The sequence below is a fragment of the Metopolophium dirhodum genome, chromosome 2 (assembly GCF_019925205.1).
Source record: "Metopolophium dirhodum isolate CAU chromosome 2, ASM1992520v1, whole genome shotgun sequence".
Taxonomy (NCBI): Eukaryota; Metazoa; Arthropoda; class Insecta; order Hemiptera; family Aphididae; genus Metopolophium; species Metopolophium dirhodum.
The window spans coordinates 19,608,039-19,620,800 of record NC_083561.1 but is presented as its reverse complement, the minus strand read 5'-3'; the positions used below and the strand labels follow the sequence as shown (position 1 = coordinate 19,620,800).

The 12,762-nt window shown below is 27.6% G+C and overlaps 1 protein-coding gene across 1 annotated transcript in view; it reads left to right on the top strand.

Moving 5' to 3' along the window:
• Positions 1 to 4,698: 4,698 nt before the first annotated feature.
• The window catches only part of LOC132939379 (uncharacterized), a 34,387-nt gene continuing 26,323 nt past the window's right edge, over positions 4,699 to 12,762 (top strand). The window contains exons 1-2 of the transcript XR_009663972.1: positions 4,699 to 8,503; positions 11,003 to 11,017. The gene's annotated coding sequence lies outside the window, so the exon portion shown is untranslated. The remainder of the gene's footprint in view (positions 8,504 to 11,002; positions 11,018 to 12,762) is intronic.

Here is a 12,762-nt window from a genome sequence, read left to right as displayed (position 1 = left end):
CCTAACCTAACATAACCTTATTTAAAGTAAAACAATTTAAATTTTTCAAATTTCCGGCTGGTTTCTATTAAATCTGATCTTTCTTAAGAAAAAAATTGATTTTGTTGGAACATTGGGTCGTACAAAATACTAAACCTTCCTGGTATTTTTTAAAATAATCGGTAAAAATATAAAACAATTAAGCAAATTGAGATTTTTTACAAAAAACTAGATTTTGATTTAAAATTGATTTTTTGTTTCACCTAATAACCAGTTACATATACCATAATATAAACTTGTATTTTTGACCAAATGTTTATATTGAAATTTTCTGAATATTATTATATATTTTAAAATATTTTGGCTCATTGTTTGCAATCATAGACATTTTGTTGCACAACTTTTTGTTTTTGTATGATACAGAATGTTTTGCTCATTAAAAAGATCTAAAATTTAAAAAAAAGTGTTCTTCATAATAAGTTTTTACTAGAATTATTAAACAAATCGAAAATAATTACTTTTTTTAAGTATATTATTTACCTAACATTTTTAAGTTATAATTCGTCAAAATTATGAAAATTTCTTAATAATTTTCTCGGCAAATGGTAATGTTATTTCCAATTTTAATATTTTCTGTTCTAAGATGTAATATGTTTCTCATAAATGTTATACCACACACACTGAGTTACATGGTATTAAACGTACGACACGTCGACGCCTTCCCATCGCTAATGAGTAAGTAATGATTGTCATCCAAAATTATGTTGAGGTACGATTGCATTCATTTTTATGTCCATTACTTTTAGATCTTTTAAACTATTTTGATATTAATATCTCCGTAAAGTCGTAAGACCTCATAATCATCATGAAATCATAATCCGGCGCGTTCATAATAAACGCGGTACTACTAACGATTGCAATAATATTAAAAGATATAGTTTTTGTTGCAATATTTTTATTGGTATCAAAAATACACTTAGCCTGTTCAACAGTCGTCGCTTGCTCACTTACAACAAATATGTCTTCGAACGGATCTGCATCGGCACGCGCAAAATACTGTCGCTTCAATATAAATAATATAGTTTCGGTGGTCTGACCTATATTAATTATTAATATCTATATAAAAATCCCATATGTAGGTACTAAGTAGGTACATATAATATATTATAAAGTTATATCAACAGCTGTCTACAATTTACGATGGATGTTCTTATTAAAGAAACTTAAAAATATCAAAAATACAAAAGCATTTTCAGTTGAAATTTTGATAAAATCACATATTTAAATGGAAAATAATAATTTTAGTTATTTTGATGTACCTAATTCCAAAAATATTATATATTGGGACATGAAACTTTCGGCCACTAAGTATATGGTGTATTATAATTTACTTTACACAGTTACCTTTTAAAAATATTTCGATTAATTTTAAGATATTTAGTATTTATACATATAATTATACACACCTATAATTTACACTGATGAAAATACTGATCTACTTATATAAATATATTATATAGTAATTTATACTAATAAATACTATGAACTAAATCCCGATAAAATCACAATCATATAATATATTTGTGGTTGTATATTGTAAATTATTATTATGTTGACCACTAAATAACGTTATTTATAACGTTTTATTAATGATTATTATAGTAATTTAAATATATTTAATTTATTTTTCAAAACATGTTTAATTATTTTTAAGCAAATTATTAATATAATAACTAACCACAAATATAACTCTATTTGTATTTTTTTTTTTTTTTTAGTTGATTTAAATAGTACGTAATATTTGTGTTTTTATTGCATTGCGTAATAAGTTGCTCGTATAATATTTTATCAATTACTCTTATTTTTACATTAATTGTCATCCGAATTATTCAAAACGGAATTCTATTTAAATTAAAACTATCATCCCCGTAGTACTTTTGTCATTATTTTTAACTATTTCATTTAAGTCGTGACAATAAAATCGTAGTCCTTTATTTTGTTTTCACTTTTTTAAATTCATATAATACAAATAGCCTATAAAAACTAACAATGCAGATTATACGTCCAACTTACGATAATGATTCGCAGTAACTTATTAATAATTATTATATTTTTTTCTAGATAATATTAGTACGTATATTATTGTTTTTATTTTATTGAATTGTATTATTTTATTATTAGGATAATAATTGAATGTATGATATTAATTATTTCGTCAATTAGTTTCAATGGCAATTCTTGTATAAATATAGACATTGAAGATCAGAAATATTAGAGAAATGTTGTTCATTAAGTTTTAATTGAATTACGAGAAGTTGTTTTCCTAAGATGTCTCGTTGAAAATGAAAGTTTCAATTACTAGTATTCTTTGTGCTTCTGTATTCGAATAGAACCTAAGGTGGATTCCATAAACTAAAAATTAAATATGAAGCATACAAAATAATAAGGATATTAATTGTTAAACATATACTCATATTTAATATTATGTACATAGTACCTAATATTACATAGGTAGTCAGTATTTTTATTTCTACACAACTTTTCAAAAATTGTCCACTAAAATGTTCATGTTATATCTTATTGTATTATTAATAACTTTAACGATATATAATATATATTTTTTGCAGACCGCATTGGTATGTATCTTATTAGTATTGTTATTTTTTTATCTTCCTTTCTCCTGAAATGACCATGTATTGATGTCTGTACAAAATCTGTTCTTGAATATTAATTGAATGTGTCAATATATCAGCGCTATATATTGCGCCAAGATTGGCAAAGTTAGAATTACCAGTTCTTGTAGCTGGTTCTTATTTATTTTGAAACGCATTTAGATCATCAAAATTCCAAATGCGAAGCAATTAAAATTCAAACCTGTGTTTAAACTCAACAGGTACTGAAATGTATCACAGTATAGTGTTTTTGAAGGCTTATAATAATTAATATACCTAATTATTATTATTTTTTTTTTTTCGAGAATAAAGACTTGAATGGTTAGGTCATTATTCTGTGGTTGTGGTTATGTAGTGAGATAAAAATAATAGAGTGATGGGTAGTCGGGGAAGTGCGGAGTAAGGTGGCAAATTACAAAGGGTATGAGAAATTAAGATGGTCACATATCGCACTTATATTACATTATTTTTATTTCTACTACTGAATATTATTAGTTGAGTACGGAATCGACAATTTGTCTTAGAGTGTAAAATATATGTGTGTTCACTTACCTCGTATAGCTGTGAAAAGAACTCGTTGATCCTTTGTTAGAATGGATACATCTCTTTAAGAGGGATGGAGTCGGAGTATCAGGATAAATCCTGCCCGCATGAAGACTCGAGATGCATTAACTGCAAGTATACTCTGATGGTTCAAGATCCAGAATGGATAATGAAACATCAGGCAGCGCCTAAGACGTGGCTTATTAGTTTATTCGTTTATTTATATTGTGTATTGGTGAATGCGTATGTACTTTAGGTTAATCTCTCTTTAAGGCACTGATATTTGGTTGTTTGACTGAATGTCGTGCAGTGCTCATATGTAGGTTTAAATATTATAATATGCTGTTTTTTAATGTGACAGAAAGCGGGTTGTGTAATGATGTATTGGTGTTGCGTAATATTCTATTATCTTTATCTTATGGGCATATTTTAGTGTGTGTCCGTATCGTAATGATAATCGCCTATTGTGGAGATGTACTGTTATCTTTAAATAATGATGTAATCGTTAAGGAATGTTACTTCATATTATTTTATATTCTGTAATATATTTTAATTGCAATTGAGTTTTAACAGCCAAGTACGTTTGTTTTCGTGTATTCATTCTATAAGTTTATTTAAGTATATAAGACTATAATATTATTTATATATTGCAGTTACATTATTATTAATGGATAATTAAGTTATAAATTAAGATTATATAGTTATGGGATAAGTTGTTTTTACAGTATTATATATTTACATTATATTTGTTAGTTATGTAGTTTTATCTGGACATTAAATTTTTGTGTAAATACTTAAATACATAATGTAATTTTAATAAAATATGATTATACTAAAAGCATATTATATTAATTGAAATGATTATCTTTAGACACGTTACATAGAAATTAATTGATTTATTGACTCTCTGTTTGTCCATGGTACCTAATTATGGTACCTTATTGTGAACTTTAAAATTATAAACTTAATACAATATGGAAAAAGAAAATGTTTGTTCAATATTTTTTTGACAGTTATAAGAACTGTTTCTGGCAGGTATGTCTCGAGTCTATCACTCCTCATTGGTTTTGAAGCTATAATAGCTTGTATAAATCTTGGAATCTAATGGTATTATCATTACATTTTTAATTTTAAAATTCATAAAATTAATATTCACTTGAGTTATCACCCCATTGACAAACAATAAACTGTGACGTTCACATATTAAAAATATGTATGATATTTAATTATAAATGTATAACTTTTGTGTATGTCTTTCTAAAGAAAATACATTTTTATTATTCCATATAAGTAATTCTTCAGAAGTTCAGAATAATATTATCAGTAGTTGTACGTGTCTACTTAATATAGTTTTACTTTTCAGATATTTAATAACAAACAGAACGATTGTTTTTCCACCTAAATCTAGATTTTTTAATTTAATTATGAAACATAAATATTTCTATGATAGTATAATCTATTTTACTATCGTTGAATTAATTTAAAATTTTAATTTACAGGAAAAGTTGCAGGTACGTATTATTTATTATTTGTTAATAATATGTAATAGGTACATAACAATATTATTTCGCATGGATGTTTTCTTTTAAATGCTCAGATTCTGATTACAGCTATAATAATATTATAATTGTCGAATGTTTGTGATTTTTATCAAGATCATACACATTTCAACTTAAAAAAGTTATAAAACAAATTATAGAATAATATAGAAAAATGTAGATGTAATTTGGGACTTTGTCATATTTAGATGTTTATTGGATTGATTACAGTAACTGTCAAGGCTGGGCATTAACGAGTCAAAAAGTTAAATTTAAGTTATTTTTAACTAATTTAGGTACATAACGAGTTACATTTTTTTTAGAAGTAGGTACCTAATTTATAACTTGACGAGTTAACTTTTTATGCAGTAAATCAAAAATTAATTAATTGTATTGTCACGTTTAGTAATTTGTTTTCCTGAAACTACTGATTCAAAATATATTCCATAATGTAATAATTGATTTTATATGAATAAAAAAATAATAATATTATGTTATCGCAAATATCAAATATATAGGTAATAAAGGTAATAAAGATACTATTATTACATTACTATGTTAGTTTTATAAAAAGGTATAATAAGTAATTTAATAATATGAAAAACGTAAGTAATTTTTAATTAAGTTAAGTTCCTTTTAATTTATAATTACCTTGTGAAACTTACAAGTTAAAAAACAAAGGTATCTTTTAACTTTGAACTTAGCTTTCATTTTTCTTTACTAACTCAACTTAACGAGTTAAAAAAATTATTTGACTTGCCCGGCCTTGGTGACTGTAAATATTTCCATTGCTTCGAAATCAAATCGTATTGTTCAATCAAAAACAAAAGTAGCCAAATTATAAAAATAGTTTCCCGGTGATTATTTTTAAACCATAATATTTCATAATAAACCATAAATTATATTATTAACAATAAGTTATAAAATTATAATAATTCATTTTTCATGCAGATTTAAGTAAATATTATTATGTTTGACTAACTAAGAGTTTTACTATTTTAACTGTGTGAAATTTAAAATTTGCATTAACAAAATGCATGGATTGGAACCAAAATGTGCTTTATCGAATTTCTTTTCAATCCACTTTTTATAGTACGTATATTGTAATGGTAAATACACGTACTAAAACGGGCTTTCTCGTAACTACTAAGAAACAAAAAACACTTGGACGAACCAATCGATAACATAGACTCTGGAGATCAGCGAGTGTGACACAAAAGCAAGGCAAAACATAACGCACGAATGGTAAAAACCTACTAACGTCGACATCCAATGGAATATAAAATCAGTTGCGATTCACAGAAGAGTGTAGTAAGAGTGTCAAACTATGTGAAATACTTAGGATTTACACTAGACTGATTACTCAACATGTGACTACATATCATTTCAACATCAACCTACATTGTATCCAGTGCTTTACCACCAATGTACAATTTCATTATTTGTTGAAATTTCAAAAATTATGATTTCCGTCATATCTACTACTTATTCTTCAATATGCTGTTTCAGCCTGGGGGTCCCTTATGTCCCCAAGCAATTAAATGAAAATCTAGGATTACGGACAAGAACATAGAAGCTAATAAAGGTAAAATATAAGACAAAAGGTTTCTTATTCAGACGAGACACTTTTCTTCATAAACTACTATGCAGGGCATAATTTAAAGAAGTATAAACATTTAAATTTTTAATTATTCTTTAATTAGTTACAAAATTATAATTAATGAATACAGTTATCAAGTTTGTTTTTAATAAATATTTATATAGAATCATTTTAGTTATCAATACTATTGTTACATCCCCAAAGTTCTTTCTATGTATTGTTAAATAAACTAGAGATTTGACCATTTGACAATCATTAAAATAGTTTACAAAAAGAGATAATATAGTAAGAAGTTTCCTAAAGAATTTTATATTTTTAAATAGCATATTTTGGTTCCAAATCTATGAAATGCTTTATACTCTGATGACTTAAATGACCAAGTGCTAATATATCATACTATAATATATTTTACTATATAAGTAAACATAATTGATCTTGTATCGGCTTATGATTATTGACGATTGCATTTTAAATAAGCCAATATTATAACAATTATGTTTATATGATAGTATTTGTTTCTTCCTAGGCCTTCGATTTTATATTTTTAGTTACCTAAACAATAAGGATATTACTTAATATTTTATAATTTATTTTCCAGGTTGGAGTATGAAACATTTTTTGAGTTTTTATTTTTCATTGATCTTTTTAATTTAAAATTGTTTTTAATCAATTGGAAATCATAAAAATACAATTTTCAAATATATAATACACTTTAGAGTTTAGACGTTATAAAATCTATAAATTAAGGTCGAGTGGGACTTTTCACAAATGTATAGTAATGAGGTCAGCTATATTTTGTGTAGCTATAATTATATTATTTTCTTGATTTGCTCATTGTCCTCAACTAAAATGTTTGTAAATTTATTGAAAACTTTTCAAATAAATCATTAGATTATTGCTACTTTAATCATAACATCTAATAATGTTTTATAATTATACTTAAAAATGACTACTGGGTGTTTTATTTCTAGAAGTCGGTAGTAAGTTGTTTTTATATTAATTTATTATAGTTTACATTTAGATTAATTTTACATGTGTTTATACTGTTTATAGTTAAGAATTCCAGTATTTCTACCATATTAAATATAATTCTAATAGTTAATGCTAATTTTTATGGATCAACATTCAAAACTTAGGATTTCTAAGAAAAAACTGTATGCAATTGATTATAAAATTTCAAAATTTGTTTGTAATTTTTAGTTAAATCTATGATCTTATATCAAAACAATATTACGAACATTTTATAATAAATAATAATTAATCACTACTGTTTTTATTTTATTCAAGCTATCCTACGTACGTAATAATTTTTATCATAATACGATTGTCTTATGGTCTTTATTCTTATTAAGTTTTCAATTAAAAAATATATTATGGATTTTCTAACGATATTTTGTCTATTTATGAACTGTAAACTAAACTATAACTTTCCAATTTATTGCACAAATAATATTATAATATTAAATTTGAATATCGCTATAAAGTAATTATCTACCAAACTGATGGGCTTACTACGCTGTAGAATACATATTTTTTAAAATTAAATTTGTAACTATAAATTGTTTCATAATCAGTTTTTCGGTAATGTGATTCAACGTTTGCGCATTGTTGGTCACCTAGGTAAAGCATTTGGAGGTCATTTACGCATTGCGTGTTTATAAAATCAGTAAATTTTAGATATAAGCTTATTTTACACTACCTTATGTAGTGAACAGTTAGCAGACTTCCCCGGGTTCATTTCTTCGTAATGGGTATTATATCACATTTATTTAAAGCGTTCTTATATAGGCTATGTTTTAACTTTTAACATGGTTTCCAAATTCTTTTTTCGGTATTTATATTACAAAATAATATCTATTATTTGTGGTTTCCGGTCTATATCATCCTCATGGATATTTCGTTGGATAGTGGAAATATAATATTAATCACTACCTATGTATTTTTTGTTTTGTTTTTTTTTTGTCAATTACTGCAATTATTTATGAATAATATTATATTAAAATAAAATAAAATAAATGCATGAAAACGCTTAACTTCCATGGCGGGTCCTTGTGGAATTCTTTGTAATAATATATTTTGTAGAAAAACAATGATTAGTTCATCCGTTAAGTTCTTAGAATGTGAATTTTAAGGTTTAATATTATTCATTATTTTATTTCTAGAAAAAAAACGTAAGTTCATATTATATATATTTTTGAATTAGTTTTATTTTATTATTAAAGGTATGTGATTTGTGTCTCATAGTTTATGTAAAAGTCATCCTCAAATTATTGTCAATTAATACCTACTATCATTGTCCAAATAGGCCTATACATCTTCCCTATAATGTTGACTTTACAGGGATCTTAAACTATACAAATCAGTCAACTTACATTTTAATATGTATGTAGAGAACATTCGCGACGGATAGGCAACACTAAATTCATGCACGTGCGAAGGTTCTAGAAACTTTCAAACTTCCATGATATTATATATAACGGCGTGAAATCACCGTAGTCCAGTTAATCGTACAGTGTACGTACAGTACACGTAGTTTAAGTGTGTAACATATTATGTAAAAGTGTAAATATTAAGTTTTTCTAAAGAAATTGTCTAACGTTTTTCGTTTAAACATTTATCAGGGTTTTTATTGAATAATATTAATAGTCGAAACACTAAAGTAGTGACATCGGTGAGCGAAAAATGGGAGACGATAATAAGCCTTAAAACTACCCAACATTTTGCGACCTCGCAACATGGTTTAAAAGGGCACAATCTCAATTAAGACTATCACATAGGTACTAACATTTAAATGATATGCTCATTTATACATATGGTAGAACTAACGAAGAAAAATTCAGCAAGTTAGGTGATGACAAAACTGCATTTATGTTATCAAAAACTAAATCATTAGCGGATAGAATTGTCATCCTCACATATTAAAACAAATGTAGTTACAATACCTTCCAAATCAAGCCCAAATATAGTATGTCACACGAAATAAAGGTACCGAGTAACGACAAAATCCCGTCATTCTTGCGCATCACCGCCTCGAACCACAACTAGTACAATCACCACAATCGGTTATCTGCAACGACGACGACGGTCGTGGTATCGATTAAACACGAGCGGGTATAGAAATGGCGGCGACATGAACCAATCGTTCTCCGTCGTGATACACCATGTTACAGATAGAGCGCGTGGAGCGTGCTCAACGGTCCGGCTCGGATCGTAGCTCAGTATACATGCGAAAACGGTACCTTTCTTTCGTGAAACAGACTATAGTAATAGTAGTAGCCCAAAAAATAGCAACGATTGACGGACTAGCAGAAATAGCCGATTGAGTAGTAGATGTTTCTACAAATACAGTGAATCTAATATAAGAACAATATACAAACCAAATAATATAGAAGACAAAAAAGCTGACCTTCAACAACAGACTGAGCAACTACAAAATATACAACAATGACAAAATGTAACAAAAATTGAACCACAGACACTCTTGGGTTCGATAAAAATCATGACCTCATTTTAATGCAGATGGACCTTTATGCTACTTCTTTCCACAGTAAAATTCACGATAAAGCGCAAAAATTTACAAAAAAAAAAATTGGTAATACTAGAATCTTTCTCCACAACGAGACATTGCATTACAAAAAAAAAGAAACCACATCAGCCCGGAAAAAAGTAAAAGTGTAAAAACCAATAACCAAATAACAGACCTCCTGTGATTAGTCAGTATGAATAACTTTTATAGACGTTTTGTACTACAGCTTGCACATCACCAACTACTTAAGATTGAGTAAATCCCAGAAAACAAGCAAACAATATTCATACTATATTGGACATCAGAATTTAAAAAAAAGGACACATACGAGTCAGGAAACTACAGACGTCAGTAATGGAATAATCGTTGGGGACGAAAAGTACACTGTACTAAATATTTAACTAGTAACTACCACAAATAAATAAATCATTAAATGTAAACATTACATATATTGAGAGGAATAATGTAGTGACCATGGAATCAACGAGAATACATGCGACAGATAAGCAACACGTGTTGTAAGAGTGTAGGTACCATAACTATGTAACATAATATATATAATGTCGATATTAGTGGTACTTTTAGGAAGTCAACATTGAAAATTCCAAGTAGTTTAGAAAGCGTCGAGAAAAACTACCGACAACTTACGAAAAAGCGCTAAAAATGGGATTTTTATTTCTAACGATTTGTTTATCACCATAGCTACGAAAAAAAAATCTAATTTTTTATGATATGAATTCAAGTTACTCTTTTTGATCGCGACGACCGAAAATAAAATTACAAAATTATTTTTTTTAGCAACTGGTTAGACTGTAAATAACAAAAATAATGATAACATCTTACGGACACGTTAGGCCCGTGATAAAAGCTATGCAATAGCTTAATAATAATATTATAAGGCCTACGCTAACCGCTCAAAATCGTTTTTCGTATACATCGGTTTATCATTGTATTATTCAAATATAACACATCCATTACAACTACTGTACAGCAGAGCGGTACCAACTTGTCCACCTTTTTTTGGTTTTTATTGTATAATATTAATACTTAAAATACTAAAATATAGGTATACAATTAATGGTTGATCCATAATAACAAATTAGTTACAAATTATTATTATTATATTATTTATTTTTTTTTTTAGATGGATTTGGAGTGAGTAAGTATATACTTGAATTAATTTTGTGTAATTTATTTATAATCATTGAGTTGCATTTTCCACCATATAAATTAATTAAAATTTATGCTTTTAAAATACTTTGGAGTATGATATATTATTTGTTCGCTTTATAAATAACAACACTTTAATTTAAAACTAAAAATGAATCTAACTTTATTATCTGATATTTTGATTTGTATATAGAATATAATAAATTGTGAGATTCTGAGTTTTTTACACTCTGAAAACCACACACGGGCCCAGGGGAATACTGGCATCATGATTCATAAGCCGCACCACGCATTGACCCTAAGAGCCAGTTGGTGGAACTTATAGGCTTTGAGTACATAGCCCCCGTTAATGAAAACGTGGATAATAATGAAAGTATAATATTAATTATATTGAGAGTATGAGATGACCCTTTTTATAGTAATAATCAATTAATAAGAGGTTTTGGTTTAAGGTAATAATAATTATATATTTTACATGGGAAAATACTTGCAGAATAATAATTTAAAACAATAATAATTGCATTAGTAATAAAATAATAATAAGTGATGTTTTTTCACACATGGCAAAGTTCACAGTTTAACTAATATAATAATTATAATACTGTGGTGGCCACAAACGTGGCTTACAACTAATTTGGGGACAGCATGGCAAGGATATAGAATATTGATTATGACTTCGTCGCAAGACGTTATTTTTTGTATAACAATAGTTATGATGAATACTATGGTCCACGGGATTCGGCGTTTTGCATAGCTCACAACTGCCAGTCACAGGGTTAATGTGTGTGTCCACGCATATTTTAACAGTCATGGCCGAACGGCGCACATCTTGTGACATAGAAGTACGGTGAAAAGCAAATTTTTAAACGGGGGCTCACGGCTTGCGCCATGAGAGCTAACAGTATTATAGGGGGGAAACATAGAGTAAATATTATGGTACATTACAAATGGTGAAACTAAAATAACCTAATTCGTCTAATTTTATCATGTAGAATCGGGAATTATATCCTTCATGGATCAAGCTAAGTCAAATTAATGTGGTGGAGTGCTTTTCCTATAATGCAATATATAGTAGTAATTAAAGGCACTATATTCGTGTGTGTATGTTTAAAACACGCCACGTCAATTCAAGTTAGCCACAGCCATGTCTATCATAGTCGTGGTTCTGAAATTCGGTACATGGAAAAATCTAAACCCAAGGATATGGCACTCGAATCCACATTGTCATGGGTTGATTACGCAAGGATTTGTCGGCTCACCAAAACCTAATTCCTAGGCCCTAAACTGGTTTTTAAAGTCGATTTCAGAAAGCCAAAACTGAAAAAAATTGGATATTGGTATACAAAATCGAAACCAAAATCGAAAATATTAATAACCGGTATACAAAATCGAAATCGAACCGACATTTTTCAATCGGTTACAAGTCCTGTTAGATTCTACAGTCTACACCGAACACATTAACACGATTAGGTTCTCGAAAATAAGAGCTAAACCACAACAACAGTGGTTTACTAAACACTAAGTCTTATAACATTATCGTCAATAAATGATGATCTACACTTTTGAAAGACTTAGAACTGAAATTGCTGGTGGTAGTTGGATGTCTAAGACGGATACCATGTTGCTCATCAATTAACACCGAATTAATAGTTGTGTTAATAGAAAATAAGACTAATGAATCAGAAAGAGTCACTTTGTAGCGTAATAATGATATAGTTGGTATTTAGTATATTT